At 43.3% G+C, this 20,644-nt stretch overlaps 1 protein-coding gene across 27 annotated transcripts in view; it reads right to left on the bottom strand.

Annotated features, from left to right (window-relative positions):
* The window catches only part of NRXN1 (neurexin 1), a 2,019,102-nt gene that overhangs the window by 162,665 nt on the left and 1,835,793 nt on the right, over positions 1-20,644 (bottom strand). The gene's annotated exons all lie outside the window — the stretch shown is intronic.

Here is a 20,644-nt window from a genome sequence, read left to right as displayed (position 1 = left end):
ACATTTTTGATTAAAAATATCCAAAAGTCGTAGGTGCTGCATATAGTCCCTGATTCATAAAAAATAGAAATCGGCCATTTGCAACGAGTTGCAATGAAATAACTGTGAAATAACACGCGGGCGGGCGATCAACATCCCGTTACATCAACTTCACACGTAGAAAGTGTGTGTCAGGATGAGTTTCAATTTCTGGGCAATTCAAATATAGGGCACACCTACACATGCAAATGAAGCAATCTTTTTCACACAAAAAACAGGGCGCTTGCTCACCGGGCAATTTTCCATTGTTCCAATCCTGCGTCGTATTTGTGAGCTGGGCTAATTTGTATGAACAAATTTGAACATTGTAATCATTTTCGCCCACAGTTTACCAACACTGTCACATAAAAATGTCAACAAAAACGTTTTCACTTTTCACCTTGCCATGTTAAGTTGCACATCCTAGGTCCTATGCTAATGGTTTGGAACATTTTTTTGTCAGTCAGGTGAATGTGCATGTTCAAAGAGCGTCAAGCACATAATGCTACTAGCACCCGGTCGGGAGGGCAGGGAGGGAGCCAGCCAATCAGGTGGCTAGGAAGGCGGGCTTGAACCGCTGGTGTAAGCACGCATTCCAAGCCACCTGATGGTTGGCTCCCACCGCTGCTATCTTTCCCCCACTCCCCCTTTCTTTTGTTTCTAATCACCCTGCCCCCAACTTATTGAGGCTGCGGCGGCACTGGGTGCCACAGCCGCACCTTCCTCTCTGTTCAGAACGGCCTCCATGGAAAGGGAAGAATGGCTCCTAACGGAGCCGCGCCTTTCCTTTCCATGGTGGCCATGTTGGTAAAGAATTTTCATTCGTACAACGGGATGCTGCATGCATAACGTTGTAGGAAGGAAAATCCTTTTATTTTTTTTTTAGCACCCCTGTTTGCCGCTTTGGTAACCCGGGGTTCTAATGGCCTTAAAACCCGATCTGGCAGGCCAGATCAGGTGTCATCGGCCTGGGGCCCTCTTTAAACGTCCTTGCTCTGCTCAGGCATTTCATTCAGGACCCGGGCCAATAACACCCGCCACAGTAGTGAATAAGGGACTCTCTGGGAATCATGCTGCATGCAGAATTTGTGGGTGATCATAGGTACAAATGGGACCTGCTGCGGTTGGCAAATGCACATGGATTCCATTGTCATTTCAAACCAATGTATGTGTAAGTATTCATTTAATTACAAATGATCTCAAACATTTTCATTGCTCGGCTGCAACCCTTCCGTCTCTCCCCACAAACTCCCACTTATTACCAACAATTGAGTGTTACTGGGCAATTCATTATATGTCCCTGTGTTTCAAATTCGGAATATGCATACAGTAGATATATACCAATCAAAGAATTCCACCAGAACATCCAGGTTTCTGTATGCCCATTTGAACTAGCCCCTTAGTAAGTACTCTCTACAAAGCATGTTGCTGCGCTTTGCTACTACGTACTCGCTTACTATAGGTATTACCATTATTATATGTAGTAGTAATAGAAATGGTTCAGCCCAAATGCTATTGATTAATAAATAATTAACATAAGCATTAACAAGTTACCTACTCTCATTTTAATTATATTTTATAATTGCATTTTTTCTCTACAGAGATTTAGCATCTTTGAAATGCTGTTGTATCTTCAAAGATTAACACGTTGAAAGATTTCTGGCAAGACATTGCGCAACGTTGCAGCTCCTTTTCCTTCTGCGTTACATAAATACGTTATACACTATCCATAAACATAATCGAAGCAATGTAGCAAGTTATTTTTAGCATTCTGCAGTTTGGTCCAAAAGAAAAATGTAAAGGTGTCTTTGATTACTGGCAGATTGCTCTTTTTGTGCTGGCATACGATGCCACATTGACAGCAGGTTTGCATTTTGGAGCATCTGTTCTGCATGGAGAAATACCTGCAAAATAGGGTAGTATGGTAATCTGAATCTGAAGGTTGAAATACACTGTTTTTTTTGTATTTACACATTTATAAAAAATATATTATGGCTGTCGATTCAGAATATTATATCTCGATGTAGGGGATTTCCATGAGAGTGGATTGGGAGGCAGCAGGCAAAGGACTATCAATACTCAACAGATCAGACATACCCCCATTCACAAAACAATAGTGCCATCCGGCAAGGTAGGAAGGCTCCAAAATGTGACACCAATCCAGAGCAAGAGCAAAGTACAAACACACCAGGCTGCACTGGTACGTTTTGCCATAGTGGCAGATCCAACACTGTTAGCACTTGCGCTAGCCCACCATGCCGTAAGGAGACAGAGGGTCCACAGCATGAAATCCACCATTTTGGAATGCCGTATGAGGAGGTGTGTGTTCAGATACAGATTCTCACCAAATGTCATATTGAACATGGTGATGAGTACGAACCAGAATTAATCTCCAGCAACACACCCTCACGTGCCATACCCCCATGTGAAAGTGCTTGCAGCAATGCATTTCTTTGCTACTTTCTCATTCCAGATCACCACAGTCATCACAGGGGGCATATTGCAGCCCACTCAATCCAGATGTTCTCCTGTGCTTCTACAACCACGTGGTAAAGCTGCACATAATACAGGCAACGCAGCGGGTAGCAAAGGACTTCTATCCCACTGCACACTTTCCAGGATTCTTTGCATTAGAGCCACAACACCAAACTGAACACCTTGACCAAAACAGGGAAACCTAGCATGCCATCAATGTCCAAGTCACCTGTGATGCCAAGGGCACATCATGCATCTAAATGCATCTAAAAGCAAATTACCCTGGATCCATCAGGGAGATTTTCTTACTCAACCACCCTGCTCTGCATCAGACATCTGAAAACGTTGGTGAGATGTGACTGCTTGGCTAGTAGCACTGATTACACACATTCTGCAGCATACCCAAATAAGCACACAAAATGGGTTCTACCTGTTGTTTCAACCTCAGGTATTCAACGGCTTGGTCAAACCTTTTTAATTGAGTGATTGCCCCATACCCTAATTCCCCTTTTCGCCCACCTCAGCATCACCCGCACTGAGTGCATAGGCATAGGCCGAATGTGCATACAGACATGCACACAAACACACACAAACATACACATTCACAAACACACACAATGCAATGGGAGTGAATAATGAGAAGGCTGCGGAAGGTATGCCGTCAATCCACAACAGTGCCATGGTGGGTGTCTCTCCCTGTAGCAGATCATCTTTGTGGTGGGAGGACCAGTGCCTGGGAAGAATTGAAAGGCATCAAGAATTATTGCTTTGAAGAAGCGCAGAGAGATCCCGAGGAAGACAGTTAGGAAGGTCAAGTTGTGTTGGAAAATCATGAGGGAAAGCCAGGAGGGGGGCATATGGTGTGTGGAAAGGTGGTTGCTGTGTGCCGGTATGAGGCAGCACGAGGAGAATCTTGCAGCCAGGGCTGCTGGCTGCACCACAGCCATTGCCAGGCACGCAAGTGATACATGTAGTCTGAGTTGTTATAACTGCCCAAGTGCTATCAATGAAGGACAGGGATACAGAGAGGACATGTCAGGGAAAGCTGAGGTAGCAATATCTAAATGTGAGAGTGGCTGTGATTCTGTTGATGTGGGCCATTGAGAGAAGAGCCTGCTGTGTTTTAAATCTAGGTGCCTTGTCATTGGAATATCAGTACATCTTTATATCAATGTTGGTGAGGAAGACCAGACTGAAGATGACTGAGCATATATGACCCTTTCTGTAACTCCACAGCTCACAGAGAAGTGCGGGGATGTCTTGAGCGGTTGTCAGGATGAATTGTTGTCTGTCTGTATGGTAGGAGACTAACCACTGGGAAACAGTGTCATCGAAATCCATCTAAATGGTAAAGAAGTTGAGTAGAGATTTGTTGTTGATATGATATATGATATGATATGGCATTTATAACGCACCTATACACAAGTGTTTCAAGGCACAAAGGTTGCCATTGTCAAAGGCAGCTGACTGGTTGAGCAGAACCCGCTGACAGGGTTCACCCCTACAAGAGTCATATAGAAGCTGGAGGGTGGCAGTCATGGCACTGAAGTTCTGCTGGAATCTGGATTGCTATATATAATCAGAGTTTGTGCACGATGATCTTCTTATGCCACTGAATATTTTCGACAATATACAAATATATACAATGAACCAACCAAACCAGAGGGAATGTACATTTTGAATGTCTGAATATTGTACTACTAATGGTTTTGTATTTGCTGCAATTGTCCTTTGAAGAGTACCGTTCACGTAGAATGCATCAATTTTATTAGATTATGACCTCCATGATTCAGTTTAAGTGGATGTAAATAAGCAAAGAATGTTCTCGATTGGTGATCCGTAATGTATAGAGAAGCTCTGCATATTGTGCTACACAAAACAATATAGAATACAGTGAACCTGAGTCATAGACACATTTTATGATGGTGCAATCCCATTGTAAAATGCCCTGTGAATCAGGCCCAGTGTTTGCTGCACAATGGTTACCATGCAGTAGTTTTCAGGGACAGCATGCTGGCACTCACCCACATATGCTGAGATCATCCCTTAGGAAAGCTGCCACAGATTTGCAATACTCACTACATGGCACATCATACAAGCTGCACAGAGACAGGTGATTATTAAAACAATCCCTACGGGCAAGACAGGAATAAGTATCATCTTGGGAGTGATGCCAAATTGTTGCAAATAATAGTTTCAATGTAGTTTGCTGCACTTCTGTTATTTGATGAATCCTTTCCTTTTGTAAAGAAATGCTTATTATAATTGTGGTGCTGCATATATAAATGGCCATCCCCATTGTGGTTCGTTTGTTACTGTAGTTTCGTGGTACATAATAACACACATAAAGAGAACACAGAGTGCCCTCGCTAAATTACATGTAGATTATTTTCAAGCAGCAAAATCACATGAAACAAGCGGGAGTACTTCATGGCTTAACATAGGGTGCTTGACTTTTGTAGACGGTCTATAGATCATATTATCCTCCAATTGTCCACCAACAACTAAGTTGCTGAGATATGGGGCTGTTTTTTAAAATTATTTTTCGTTGCAATGGAGTTAATGTCTTCATTGTCAGATAGTTCTTTGAGTGTGCCATTTGCTGCTGAGACCTGTGATCAACAAACATACAGTGAACCCCAGAGGAGGTTGTGCATTACTTAATTAGAATCATTCACAGAACAATGATCATTAATGCTATGTATTTGTAACTATATATCGGTAACAGTGGGAATGCAAAATAATTGTTAATATGAATAATTGTGTTTGTGCAGAAACTGGAGAATTATTATAATTATTATTATTATTATAAAATGTATAAACGCGTGAACTATGGCACAAGGGCATCTAGGCGCTGGGAGGAGAGCAGCTCACAGATTCAATTTCCTCAAGTTAAACTAAAAGGGGAAAAAAGAGCTAAACATGTGAGTCTTCAGTGCTTTCCTGAACGATAAATACTCAGCCAGTGTTCTCAGATATAGCGGAAGAACATTCCACAAGCTGGGGGCCAGTAGTGAAAAAGAACAGCCAACAAGACGCTTTTGATTGTATTTAGGAATCTTAAGAAGTACTTGAGATTCAGAACAGACACTTCTTAGTGGACAATACCTTTCCAGTTTCCTTTTCAAATAATGAGGACCGACATTGTGCACGGCACAGTGGACAATGCACAAAATATTAAACTCGATCCGCGTTGCCACTGGCAGCCAGTGCAGCCGGTGTAGAAGAGCAAAAGAAGGAGTGAGACAAAGAGCCTTACACACCAGTCAAACTGATGAATTCTGAAGGACTTGCAGCCTCTGTATCTGGTACTTTGGTTGTCCCAAGTAGATATCATTACAGTAATCTAAAGAGACCATTATAGTAGATGTCACCAGCGTGATGCAGTTTTCTGAGGGGAGCAAGGGAACAATTTTCCTCTGAGCTTTCAATCTTCCAAAATCAACGCTGCAAATGGCAGAGATCTGGGCTTCCCGTGATCCATTTGGAAGGCGTTTTACTCCAAGACTTTTTACCGAGGCACATGGGGCTGAACATGGACCACGTGATTCAGGCCAATAGTGTGAATTCCAGAGGTGATCCCTCCCATGGGGCCCGACTGCTAGTACCTTGGTTTTGTTTCCATTTAATTGCAGCCAATTAGCCGCCATCCAGCTACCCACTTTCTCCAAGCAGTCACGCAGCTTCATGGGAGTTGCAGCTTCAGAAGAGTCTAGCTGGACAATCAACTGCGTGTCATCCGTATAAGAATAAAAGAGAACTCTGCATTCTGTAATGAGGTCAGCCAGCATTCAAACATACAAATTAAACAAATGAGGGGATAGGGCCGACCCCTGTGGGACTCCACAAGACAGCTCCACAGGAGAAGAGAAACACAATTGAAAGGACACTGTTTGAGAGTGGCCTTCCAAGAAAGACCTAAACCGTGCCAGGAGAGAACCGGTGACGCCCGCTTGCTCCAGCCTAGTCTGTAGAATTTCATGATCCACCGTATCAAAGGCCGGCCGCGTAGAGATCCAGGAGAATAAGTACTCCGGCCTCTCTGCTCCTGGAGCAGGACAAAATCTTCTAGCAGCGACATCATTACGAAATAAGTCCGAATCTTGGGACGAAAGCCTGATTGAAAGGGATGAAGACAATCGTTATCTTCCAGATATTTTGAAATCTGAGGGGCAATCACTGCCTCCAACAGCTTCATCATTGCTGGAAGCAAGGAAATAGGCCTGTAGTTAGCAGGAACTGGAGGATCCAAATTAGCCTTTTTCACTACTGCATGTGTATGGGCCGGCGGCACAATGCCCATTGAAAAAGAGTACTGCAGTGAATCAGTCAACATACCAATGGCCCTTTGAGGAAAAGCTTTCAGAATGTGAAGAGGGACCACATCTAGGGGTGACACCGTTTTGAGGCCCAGCAGAGCTTTCGAAATAGTTTCATCAATTTATTGGGTTAAAGCTAATTACCAAAATTGAAGAGGCTCCTCTATTACTAGGGCAGAGAACGTTTGGACTCACATTTTTCTCTAATTGAGAAAAACAAGGGTGGGGAGTTACCCTAAGTAAACAACATTAATACATGCATGTACCCCATGCTCTCTGTACCTAGAGAGACACAGCTTCCCCCTCACGGATGATGCCCGGCAAGGTGGAATACATGTGTCTGGGGTTGACATGGTTACTCTTATTCAGAGAAGAGTTGCATAGCATTTTGCGGTGCCGTCCTTGGGGGAGGGGCCAGAATGAAGGCACTGTGAGCTAAGCTGTGATTGCATACATTCCTCAGTAGACAGCATACCACAGAACTGGCTATTAACTGTGTTCCTTTTCAGAAGATGGGCTTTCACATTCAGCATGACTGTATTGTTGCCTGTGTCTGGTATGTGTCATTTACACATTTAACAGTAGATAGTATTGCTCTCAAAGGAAAAAGAACAGTCAGTGAGCTCACTTTGTGGATTGCCATTGTTCTGTTTTTCTTTGAGCTCACTTGTTTGCCATTTGAGGTAGTAGACATTATTATGATTGCTGTATTGGTATTTATCTAGCCCAGGGATGTGTTTTTGGGTCGCACATCTTCATTTATAGGGGTCCAATCTTTTTTTGTAGATGGACGACTAAAACAAAACTATCATGATTTATGCAGGAGTCCAAGCGTTGCTATTGACTAATGCCCCATGTACAACTGGGGAATTTTGTAACCATCTAGACAAAGAGGTCTACACAGTTTGCAACTGTACCCGCCTCAGACCTATCTGTGACATCAACCACAACACAAAATGCACACTAATTGAAGACTGGAATGCTGACTTTCATCCGTATCATCGTGCATTGCCACCCACTCAATACTCAAGCCCTCCCAAAGAGGATTTGCCATCATCCATCAACCGCTTTACTTGTCCTCACCATACTGTCATACAGCTGACCTCATAGCTCATTCTAATGCTTCCTCTGCTCATGCTGACAACTGCCACACCAAATCATGAAATCACTCAACACCAGTATATCCAAAATCATTGGATTTTGCCACCTGGGAAAACAAGCTTTGAAGTACGGGGAGGTTGTATTCTGGCGTAATTTCCCGGGAATCAAGGCATGACCGCATAAGGGCAAGGAATACAATTACAGCACTTTAATTTATCTTATGATTATCCCATATAATATACAATCTTTTCCTCCAGAGACTGTTGCTATTAAGATGAGAAGAGAAAACGCTTCCCAGCGTGCACATTAAAGCTTCCAGAGAAAGCTACACACATTTTGAGAATTTAAAGTCAAAAGAGATTTAGTTCTCCCATAGTTCCATAGAACGTCCACTTTGCAATTCACACTAATGTGGGGACATAATGCTCGATTTTAGGGCATAGCCCGCTGCATACAACTGTGCTTGGCATAGGGTTCTAGGACCAATTTCAGTGGCACGAGATCAGGAGGGCTCTAATTGTAGATTTTTAATAGACATATTTTTCCATTTATGTCTCTAAATGTGAGTTTAAAATCTTCAAGCAGTTTACATTTGGCGTATGTTGAAGCTTATAAAACTGAAAATCTATTGGCTAATTTAAAAAAAAAACATAAATGATGCGCTATCAACTATAATACAAAAGCATGTCCTTGATGTGGTGATATTTTGTCCATACCTTAGTCAAAAATTGCCTCATCAAATATAGGACAAACTACACCATTTGGAGGCTTTAGAAACACGAATATAACCCCTTAGGACATTTGAAAGAATTTTGGGGCATTTACCTGAAAGGTTGCAGAGAATCTTTGCTCATGGAAAAACATGCTGCTTTAACCTAGCTCATATTACTCTCCATAAACTATATATGGTGATGTACGATGCCTCTACATTTATTCTGAATAGGGAAACACATCATACAGTCCCTGGAAGATGCCTGTGTGATGAATCTGCAACTACGTATGACCATGCAAACAGAAATAACTCAGCAATGGTTCATCATGTTTGTTCCACTCACAGGGCATGGGGTCTGGGATCTGCAATCTAATTATTATTGGTTTGCATCGACTCATATTTTTCTAAAGCAGACGACCATTCCTTTTGAAAGACTTCCAGTAGGCAATTAACTTAACAGGTTTGCTGAAGGACAGGGAACTAAATGACGTGGCAAAACGGTTGACCTGGGAAGAATGTCATGTCATCATTGAGTAACCCATTCAGTGCCTTACAGTGACTGCCTTTGTCCTCTGAAAAGTGCACAATCGTGCAGCAAGCTCCATTAAATCACACTCAAGAACAACCATGTTATGCCAAAAAAACGGCTCAGCTACTGGAATCACGCAAGTGAAATGGCGTCAATTTCAAAATGAAGGGGAGTTGAGAACAAAAGTAAATGTGATTCTTTTCAGTTTAGAAGAAACACAGATGAACTGAAAACTGCAATACTTTCAAAGGGAACATATGTTATGGTTGGCAGTAACAGCGGGCCATAAAAAGTAAACAAATAGAACCGGATGGAGACGAATAGATGAATGATTTTGGAATACACAACAGCAGTGATGCGAAAAAAGACATAATTGTCATTGGACAGACCTTTTACCACATACACGTTCACATAATTAGAACCACTAACAGAATAAACAAAAATTCCTTAATTCTGGGCACACTATGGGCCTGATTCACAACCCGTTTTTCAATGAGTTGCATCCACTAAAAAACACTTTGTAACTCAGGAATTCAAATATGACTCACTTATTCATGTTGAGCTTTTGAAAGCTATAATGTAAAGCAAGGTTGCACCACTGCACACATCATAACATGAAATAAACAGCCTTTTATATCTAATGGGAAGTCTGCACGTGTTTTCTCTGAGCAAGATGCTCCCATTTTTGGAATTCCACAAAGGATGGCCATTGTGTGGCAAGTCTTAGCAATTCGCCTTCTTTTTGTCGAGAGCAAGGGAACCTTATCAATGGGTGATATTTTGCAACAGAACTTAGGCCTTTTGAAAGAATGTGCGGTTCAACACAGACATTGTTTCCCTTGGTTGCGCCTAAATCATGGACTTTGTATGTTCCACAACCATGATCTCTGGACACAGAATCAGAGTCACAAATTGAGTACGCGGTGGACAAAATTCACCTGATTTTACTACATTTTCAACGGAGGGAAAAGTAGAAGAGGGTCTCCATTCTTTGATATTTCAATTGCAAACGCTAGGGGCTTAAATTCCAACAATCAGGAATAGATATTTCCATTTATTTATTTATTTATTGCATGTATAAAGCGCACAAAGCCCATGGGCATCTATGTGCTGATTCATCCAGAAAATTAGATGAGAAAATGACAGACAAGGTTACAGTGTCAGTACAGTTTCATACAAAGTCAGCTATAGAAAGATGGAGAACAGTTAGGCAAATAGGTGGGTTTTAGTTTAGTTTATTTATTTATAGAACGCTATTTTGTTAATCCTGCAAACATGTATTTGTCATCAGCCTATAGTGCTGCTTCCTTCTGGCTGTAGCCTTTTTCATCCCTACAGATCTTCTCCTACAAATGCTTATCAATGTGACCACATAAATCTACACAGACTGTCCAGATACACTTAGTGTGAGGCCTATCCTTTTATGATTGTCCTGCTTACAAAATAAAAATACAATAACGTGTACGGTATATCATAATGCACATTCTTCAACTGGAAAAGATGTAGGTTTTCCTTTTGAATGTGGGAACGTGCCATCTGATGAATTGTGAAAGCCCTAGCTCTTTGATTTAGATTTTTATGGTGGTTATGCTGGTAATTCTCTAAAAGGTTGGTCTGCTATTCAGACCTTGCTTTACTAAAGCTCCACACCATAATCATAGTACACACACGTGACCTTCTGCATCAGTTTCCTGACATGCATCACCGACACTTCTGTGGCACAGGGCAGGGTCAAACGACACACATGCCCTGTTTAACAGCTGCTGTGACACCTAAGTAACTGCAGACAGAGGATGCATTCAATGTCTGCACCTCTGATCCAAAACCATGAAACTTGTGAACCAACCTATCTTGTAGCAGGATAATCTCTCTGGATAAACCCTTCCTGGGTTTTGGTATGGTAACTGCACACAATTATTAAAGCCACAAAAACATGCTCAAGTCAACCATTAGAGGTCAGGCCAGCTATGTAAAGGATATGTGGAAGGCACCACTGTATCTATCCTCCTCTATCCAAATCTACAAGCCTTCTCGTAATCTCTGCTGTCTCCTCGACTACCCCTGTGGCTCCTCGCCCTCCCTGTTCTTCCTCTCATTATCGCTCCTTCTCTCTTCTTGCTGCACCTGCATGGAATTTGCTTCCCCCGGACATCTGAGAAACAGTCCACACGGATTTGTTCAAAACCAAACTAAAAGCACATCCTCACCCCTGAGTTCCCCTCTTAACCTACCTCTTATCTGCCTGCTAGCTAAGATTTTACCCTCACCTCTAACCTGCCTCTGTCCCTCACTTCCTCTGCCTCCACTCCTGTACTTCACCCATCATGGTCACATCCCGAGCACAGCTAGCCGTGCCGACTAACTGCACTTAAAAATGTCCAATGTTCATTGCCCTTAATCTATGTGTGTCTACTTATGTTTTATCCCCGGTGACTGTTCCATTTACTCCCCTCCACAACCTGGTCAGAATGGTCCCTCAAACTCATGCCATTGTAAGAATCTAACTGCTTCCCGTCAAACCTGATTTCACATCTATTGTATGTTCTTTTGTGATCAAAAGAGCATTGTTCCTCCTGTATATAAATAAATACATACATAAATGTACATATTTAGTGTGTTTAACACAATATAGTGGGCTAATAAGGAATGTTAAAGTTGTGTTGCGAGTCATGAAAATAAAGAAATACACATATGTTGCCAATCCATTTGCTTCTTTGCTTTGAGAATAAAATCAATAATTGTACAACCCAAAATGGCTGCCCTAAACAGGCACACAAGTGTGCTGTGACATCCAGATAAAGGATCATTAAACACTCTAATTTGACAGATGCACAGGCCCAAATGTTCCAGCATCAGCCTAGCAAAAGCACAATGCTTATAGAACAGTGGACTCATTCTCTTCAATTTACAATTCACTTTGTCATTTTATTGACTTTTTAGTGAAAAATAAATACATTCAAAGTAAATTCGTGAGTAAAATTTGTAAAAGAGATTCCAGCCAACCAAAGTCCAAAGCGCTCATTCACCTTCGCCTTTGATCTGCAACCTGCATCACTCCAATCGTCTTGAACTACGACACTCAGGACCCCTCACCATTAAGTATTCTGGCTAGTGCTGATGGGAGTTGTAGTCCAATACATCAGGAAAGGCAAAGCTGACAGACCAATACCCTAAACCCACAATGATAGGAGGAATCATACATGCACCTGCTAGTATGTACCAGCTATGTGCACTGATTTCACAGCCGCTTTCCTGTCATTGGCTTTACCTCTGGAACTTACTTCTTCTAACCTACTCTCTTTCATTCTATGTTGCAATTCAAGGCAGGTTAGGAAAAATTCAACTTTTTTAAATAATATAGCTATCACAACCATTCCTAAAAGAGCCAGCAGACTTCCTGTAGCTCGGGAGATCCTCTAGGTCTGTAGACATCTGTAACACACTCTATTTTCTCTCGAGCCACCAGTGCCAAGTCCCAAATCGACATGCAGTGTCCACTTCATGAATTAATAAAGATGGGCCTTTGCTGCATAGCACATCTTCTTTACCTCAAAGTGCTTCCGCTTCTTTCTGAGCTGAATTTAATGTCAACCGACAAAAAGCTGTAATACTTTCAGTTTATTGGAAATCCTCACTGACAATACATGAAAAAAGAACATGGGATGCATTTCAGAGAAGGCTATTTCAACATGTGTTGATAGTTCTGTAAACACGGGGGCAGCCTCAACCTTCACTTCTACTTGGGGGGGTTTCCCCGGCAAAACCAAGAAGTGCCAGGAGCTGATGTGCATTGCAGTATGCACTGTACAAACCCCCTTACTCACAGGAGCCTTTATATATAATGGGAAGTAGTATGTTTATACGCACCATACTCGATAGATGTTGCCAGTATATTTTGCACCCAGTTCTCCTCCCTCCTGTAGGGTATTTGCATTCTATGCAGTGGTCTATAGCATCACCTTTACAAGGAAATAACAGAATACTGGCATAGTGTGCTTAAGGGGACGGATTGGAAAGTAGAAATGGAGTATCAAGATACACTTATACATACCAAAAAAAGGACATGATATTTAAATGAACTGTATTTGATAAGACACATGCAATATAGACACCCCCTTGGCAGGGTCTGTCTTTATTGGTTTTCTATGTGTCTGGAATCGGTTCAGTGCACACTTCTTCTAAGCAACTCAGTGAGCCAAATCATGAAGCTTCGGGGTATCGCGAGAAATATAGATTTTTTCCTATCTCCTGCGGTTCATTTATATTGAAACGTGACACGATTGGAAAAGACGCAACTATTTCCACAGGTATCGCGGAAGGAACCTAAGGTTCAAGCCGCCCCAGATAACCTAAGAGATAATTGGGGTGGGCCTTGAAGCCCAATACGGTATCATCTTAAGGTAAAACGCGGCCTTATTTTCCATTGGTGATGGCCACATAAGGATGGGAATTGGCTATTGGGGAAGGAGAACTGGTTCTGTAATTGTCTTATACATAGTTCCATGCCTTAATGATTGGCCATTTGTATAGGCAGCCGTTTCGTGTGTTATTTCTGCAATCAAAGCATGGCTTGCTGGATGCCATGATGCGCAATTCGCTGTCAACACTGTTTTGCAAACAGTTTTCCATAACATGAAGCCCAGGGTCTTTCAGGCACCCCTGCCAAGCTCATTTCCAGCCACCAACGGGGGATATTATTTGTCATGAAATTAAACACGACCAATGGTAGCCACAATGTACGTCATGCACATGGGTATTTTAATCATCTCTGGCGCACGTAGTGCCTTGCTACCAACCAGGGAAGTTGCTAGGTCTAGAAAAGACCCGGGGCTAAGCTGATGTTGGAACTGTCGGGACTGGGGGCTAGCTAGCCTTTTGGCTGTAGCTCCTGAGATTCTATCCGAAGCTACAACCAAAAGATCAGAGGCTATAACCCCTTTAGCCGCCCCCCCTAGCAACGCCCCTGTACCAACCCCTTTCTAGGGCATGTGTCTTCGTTTATATGCATGACACCGACTCAAACTATGCAACATTCAAGCACCAGAACATTCTAACGTGTTCAGGCATTGCATTAATGTGTACACATCATAATACGCAATTGTCCATGTTCTCTTTAGCTTCAGAGTGCAATGGGAAACCACTGTAACACGTGGCAAGATCAGTGAAGAGGGTTCATGCGAGCAGTGCTCCTGGAACGCTTGGGCAGCCGCCGCCTCCCTTGCTTTGATGTAACGCCTATCCAAGGGTGAGCCTTAAACGGGTCCTTCCCCCGCCCTGTGTGAAGGCATCGGATGCATCGCCAGGCGCGGTGCGCGCGGCCTCCACCCCCACCGCGCCGGCGCGCAGCACGGCTGACTGCGGCCCACAGTCACCTGCTGTGCCTGGGAGTGCGTGAGATCCAAAGCGTGTTCAGTCACATGGAACGAACGCCCGGCTTTATCATCCGCGGAAAACAGTGGAATCTGAAAAGAGGCGAACACACTCGTAATGGGAAATGAGCTCAACCTGTGCTTGCATGTTTACTGCCATTTACAGCGAGGAGAGACACGTTTTATCAGCGCGGGTGGCTTAGACATATTAAAAGACGCATTAAAAAAGATATGTATTGAGCCCATAACCATGAACTCCAGTTACCTCCGAATGTTTCCCAGGTTCGGCCGTTCCCTCTGGTCTCTCTTCACTGTCCTGCATTCACAACCCTCCGTGTTCTACCCCTCCGACAACCTCGACCCGCGACGGGGCAGCAGCTTTACAGGGCACTAGTGTCAGGTGGCAATTGAATTTGAGCGTCCCACTTGCCTGGACATCTGGGACACGAAAGAGGCAATTCCACCAGGTGTGTTTGCATGGATGCCCTGCACTGCTCTGATGCTGTGGCACCGGAATCTTTGAGCACAACCATGGAGGGGCAACAATGCCCCCAGAGCCTTACTCGAAGGCCTGCTCATGTGTTCACAGCATATCTTCAATGAATATTACTCTGTCTGATGGCTAAGAAATAAGGGGCTTCCATTTTCTTTTGTTGGGGGTGTGGGGTGGGCGATCAATGTGTGCTGTCCGGGAGTTTTGTCGATTAGCAATCTCTCGTTTTTAAAGTGTTTTATTTAGGAATTGGCATGTTTTCAAATGCCATTAGCGTCTTGCCCTTGGATTTCCTAATGAAAAACTTGGAAGAAAATTTCACGCAATAGCTAATTTACACCTAATTCTGGTTTAATAGAAACATCTGTTGTGTAGCAGGACTGTACACAAGAGGCATATTGATATGACTCTATGCGCCACATTCACAGGGCATTTTTCAATTGGATTGCAGCATTATGAAACACTTCTGTGAATCAGGCCCTATGTGTACCTCTAATTCTAGGCACGAACGATTTCTGACCAAAATGTATTTTGCAACCAAATGACAAAGGCTAACGTGTATGATTTGTGGGTGTGCACATAGCCAGGTACACCTGTTTTTACAAACTGCACACAAGCCAAGTTGAGGATTCTGTGCAATTACATCCATGATCTGACTGGCCACGCTTCCTCTGTTTGTGTAAAGTAGTCTGATGGTCATCAGCTGCCGGCACCGTACTATTCCTCCAATTCTGCGCTGATCTGTTTGCAGGATATTTATTTAGGTTTTTAGAAAAGACACATGCAATCGTCCATTGCATAACCCCTGCAAAGTTGCACGGCAGAGCAGTTGCACTAGTGACTATATGGATGCATGACACACTTGTGCAAACATACACTTCCACAATGTGCATCTACCCTCATAATCTGCACACATTGCATCTCGTCATTAGCCGTTCTTCTTGGTGATGTTCGGGTCCATTTATAGGGCCTGATTAACAAAGACTTTTTCAATGGGGAAAAAAAAAAAAAAAAAAAAGTGTGCATTTCAAATGCAGAAATGTTTCCCAGAATGATGCTTGTGACAGTGTGACCGATTCATGGAATATTTTCACGGTTTAAAGTGAATTTGCACTGCTGAAAAGGGACGTTGCACCGGCGACACAAACCCTGATTCATGGAACTGTGCAAAGTGTATTTTTGCAGTGCAGAGTCTGGACAAAGTCATTTTGAACTGCAAAAATGACCATGCGCTGGGTGCAAAGTCACTTTTCAGCAGTGCACATTCACTTTGAACCTGGTAAATATTCCATGAACCGGGCCCTGTGCATCAGCGAGTGAGGGGCTGCATTAGCAGCAGCGCTTCATCCCAAATGGCTTCTCTGCAAAGTAGAGCCTCTTGGCTGAAGCCCGCAGGCTGTGCGTTTCATATAGTCTATCACACACTCGTAAAATGAGCTCATCCTTCAAATGCAGAAAACGATAGCGATATGTTTTGCAAGATAAATTCATACGCTTGTCTTTCCATTAAGCCCAACAAAGCGCGACCCTATTAATATCTGCATCCGGTGTGCGGCACGGAGACGTTATTATGATTAAGTAGATCTAGAAAATGGCAGCATCAACAAAGTAAAAGACAGGGGTGTTTATATTGTTTAATGTCAAAGAGTAATGCAATATAGCAATGATGAACTCTCCGCCAGATAAGCAGTAACTTCACATTGCAACTCTACAGGGACGATCGAGTACCAGAAATACAGAAAAAAACACACACACATCTCCGTGTATGGCTATTTTCTGCTCAATTAAAGGAGGACACGGATATGCCTCATGATACCCGAGCAGGATTAAAGATGACGTTTTTCATCCTATAATAATAATAAAAAAAAAAACATGCAATTTGTTTACGTAAATCAATTCGCACTTGCCGGGGAGCTTGAATCCTCACTCATGCGAACGTGGCACTCAATCAAAGCGCCGGCTCTCCTGTTATCTGAGGTGTTAATGGGGAATCGGGGAGCTGTGCCAGGGGCGGCAGGACGCCTTCTCGGCGCGCGCATGAAATCATCAAACAAAACTGGAGCAAAGGCTAATTTTGCCAAGTACAAATCTCTCCCCGAGGAGTTATATTAATGAGGACCTGAGCGCTGCATAACATTTCACTGTATTAATTATCCACAGTTAAGTGTCAAGAAATGTGGACAATGCCAGAGACTGACAATTATTTACTTGACGATGCTCTATTTTTACTGTTTTGATAAAATGGGAGTCTTCCAGCTACTGGCTATGGCTAGAGTTCGAAAGAACTGAGAAGTTACGCAGCACCGTTTTCAACAATTCCAGTACTTCTCAAATTTTCAAATGTAAGTGAACATGAACATATTTCGCAGGATGATGTACAGACGTGTAAAAACCAAGCAGAAATGAATCAACTACAGCCAAAAGTAGACGCACTCAACTGGAGATAAGCTGACGTTTTGCTGAAGCTCGAATTAGGTGAGCATTTGGGGACGAAGTGAGTGCCGAGATGTCCACTGACTGTGAAACAAAGAGACCTGAAATTAATTCGAGAGACACATACTGGTATTGACAACACCGAACATCTAAAAAATGTTAACACATTTGTAAGTGTGTGTCACTGTTAGGAATTCAACCATCCACCGGCTGGGTGTGTGCACAGCTGGGCTTTTTTGAAATTTTATATGAAATTGAATGATGGTATATCAACCTCCGGAAAATGTGTGGGGCGAATCCGCACACATTTCCCTATGCTCACTGCATAACATCCACATAGACTCGTGTACTCTGGGTGGACCCAGCCTATAGGCGCAGTCCTCCCTGTCATATTTATTTGGGATCTGACTGGTGGAATACATGATGCATCTCGGAAGGGGGATAATTAACTATCAAAGGCTAGCATGGATCTGCTATGTTTGTTTACCCTCTGCAGATGGTGGCAGCAATTAACATGCTAATAGCATATAACTCAAACAGGCCCACATGAGATCAGGCTGCAGGTTTAAAAAAAGGCAGGAAAACCCCAACAACCTTTGATATGAACTGTGTCAACCTGAAGCCAGCTCCCCGCCTCTCATTATCAAGGGCAGTGACCTGTCATGTCTGGGACTAAGTGTTCACAGTAGGCAACCCCTGCAGGGGGACCCCATTCAGAAGATATGAGTATGTGGATTGATGCAGACAGAAAGTCTCTTCTCACAGCAGCTTCAAGGGGGACCTGCCGCTTTAATCAGGAATCACAGAGAGCTCCATTAACTAGAGATACCCGTTGATCCAAAACATACAGGAAGATGGGTGGGACCTAGTATTACACGTTTTCACCCCTTTACCTTTTCTGTTGCAAAGCACTCTGGTTATGACCTCATGCATACAGGAGATTGTTGGTGGAGACCCAGGATTGGTTCATTAAGGTAGGCTTAGACTACACCAATCACTGTGGCCCATTTGGCTTCATAACAGGGTTAACCCCCTCTTTTGGGCAGATCACCTGAAGACTTTGCAAGGAGTAACAACAATAACTCATTTGGACCCTGACTGAAGGTGCAGTCTGCCTTACAGCTTCCACCAGTGAAGGAAGGCCAGAATTTCCAAAGAGGGAAGCCTTATCCCTCCCCTAAACATCTGCCAAGGAACAAAGGGAGATTACAAATCCAGAGGACCTTCCAGCAGCTCCAGAACTGGTAACCAGCCAGTACACAGTCTGCACTGATAGGCTCTGCAAGCAAGCTTCCTAAGTTAGACGCATCAGAGAGTCACTGAACCAAATCAAGGACAAGACCGGCGCCTGCAACACTCTCCTCAGCTTTGGGCTGACCACCGTATAGGATGACACTAGACCAGCATAGAAGCTAGGAGGAGCGCATTGATGGGCATCAACCAGTGTCCACCTTAAAGGGCTTTTGCAAGCCAGTTGAGCCCCTCCAACTGCAACCAACTGCACTGCTCACTGTTTTTAGGCTGTAGTTTGCTCACACCGTCTGAGATGCCTCGATCAGTGCTTCAGACCCCCCAACCAGCCCTGAGACAATGATTCCTGACCATGAGCCACCATGTTGGCCAGCCTGCAGCTGTCTGTCCAGCCTTGTTCGCCAACCTGCCTGCCGCCTGATACCTACCATCTTGAACTCTGTCACAGAAGCTGAAAAGTGGCCTAAAACCATCTCCACCCTGTTGAGTACCAACAACCTCTACAAGTACAGGCAACATTGTGATTCTGTCCCCCTGGTCCTTCTCTGAAGGCTCCTCCTGACATTTTGCGACCCGTTGCTCCATTTTGTCTTGAAAGCAAGTAATCTTGAACTATTGTGATTAATTACTTTGCCAACTAATCTCCTGTCATTATCCAGAGTGCATCCCTTTTCCATCTTGAAGCTGTCTGTCCTCTGCATCCCTTTACAGGGTGGGTTGTATTTTGTAGTGTACTAGATCTGTATGTTGAATAATAAAGTAGATATTTTCATTGGGTAATAATTGTATTTTCACTCTGCTGCAACTAACCAACAATCCACAACCTTGCACAGATAAGTCTGCAGTTCTGTCCACGTTGCCAAAATTGAACAAGGAGGCTTATAATTTGCTTGCGTTTCCAATTTGATCGGATTCCTTGTGGTGTACTAGAGGTGTGGGGCTAATTGATGATTTAGAAACCGATATTCATCCTTGGAACACTGGTGCCCTGAAAGTTGATTCGACACAGTCACATAACAAAAAGTGTGTCTGACGGAATCAAAAGACAAGCATCTTCTAATGTAATAAGCAAATCTGAGCCGAGGCCAGAAAAAAGACACTCACTTGTGTGAGTGTACATGGACTTTTTTGTGTCACCACACACTGCCACTGGATGTTGTATTTCTCTAAATGTTCTCACTCTTACTGTTAGCATGCCCCTGCCAAGTGCTGGATTGGGTGTGCTGCCACATGCTCTTGAGAAGGGACTCTAATATGGGGCAGATTTCTTCTTGGTCCTGTCTGGAGAAAGGGCACTGTGGAACACACAGCAGGGTAATTTTAACTGGCTCAGCATTGAGCATGTAGCAAGTTTAATTTGTAGAGCATCATTTTATAGTGACTCGGTCACGCTCTAAGGGAGTGCTGGCTCCGTCTCCTGATTTTAACTGGGTATTCTCCTGAAGCACAACCAAAACCTTATGCTCTCAGTAGGCAGAGTGATAGACCATTGGGGGAACACTATATGGAACAACTCAACTCACATAAATCTAACACAAACAGGTTAACAGGGGACCAAGGACTCAACATGAGCGTCTTCTGGTCCGTTATATGACCCAACTTGACCATAAGAGGGGCATACAGAAAGTGAGGTATCCAAGCACTCAATTTCCAACAACATTGACAATCTTATTGGAATGCACACACTCTGGAAATTCAGAAGCCATCAGAGCTGACCGTGATCTCCACTGTCAGCCAATCATGATAGCTTTCACCAGCAATAGTACAATCGACATAAGGAGCAACCAGATTAAGCAGTATGAGTGGTGCAACAAGTTTGTGAACCCGCTGGCAATACTAATGATCACTTTGCCATGATGTCGGTTGATGGGGTACAGCCAAACCAGTGTAATTGGTAGACCGCCCGACTGTCATACTGACAGTTTTTCGGACAGTTATCATTCC

This window comes from Ambystoma mexicanum, chromosome 4q (genome assembly GCF_040938575.1).
Source record: "Ambystoma mexicanum isolate Mex_15411 chromosome 4q, UKY_AmexF1_1, whole genome shotgun sequence".
Lineage (NCBI taxonomy): Eukaryota > Metazoa > Chordata > Amphibia > Caudata > Ambystomatidae > Ambystoma > Ambystoma mexicanum.
This window is presented reverse-complemented; position numbering and strand designations above follow the sequence as displayed.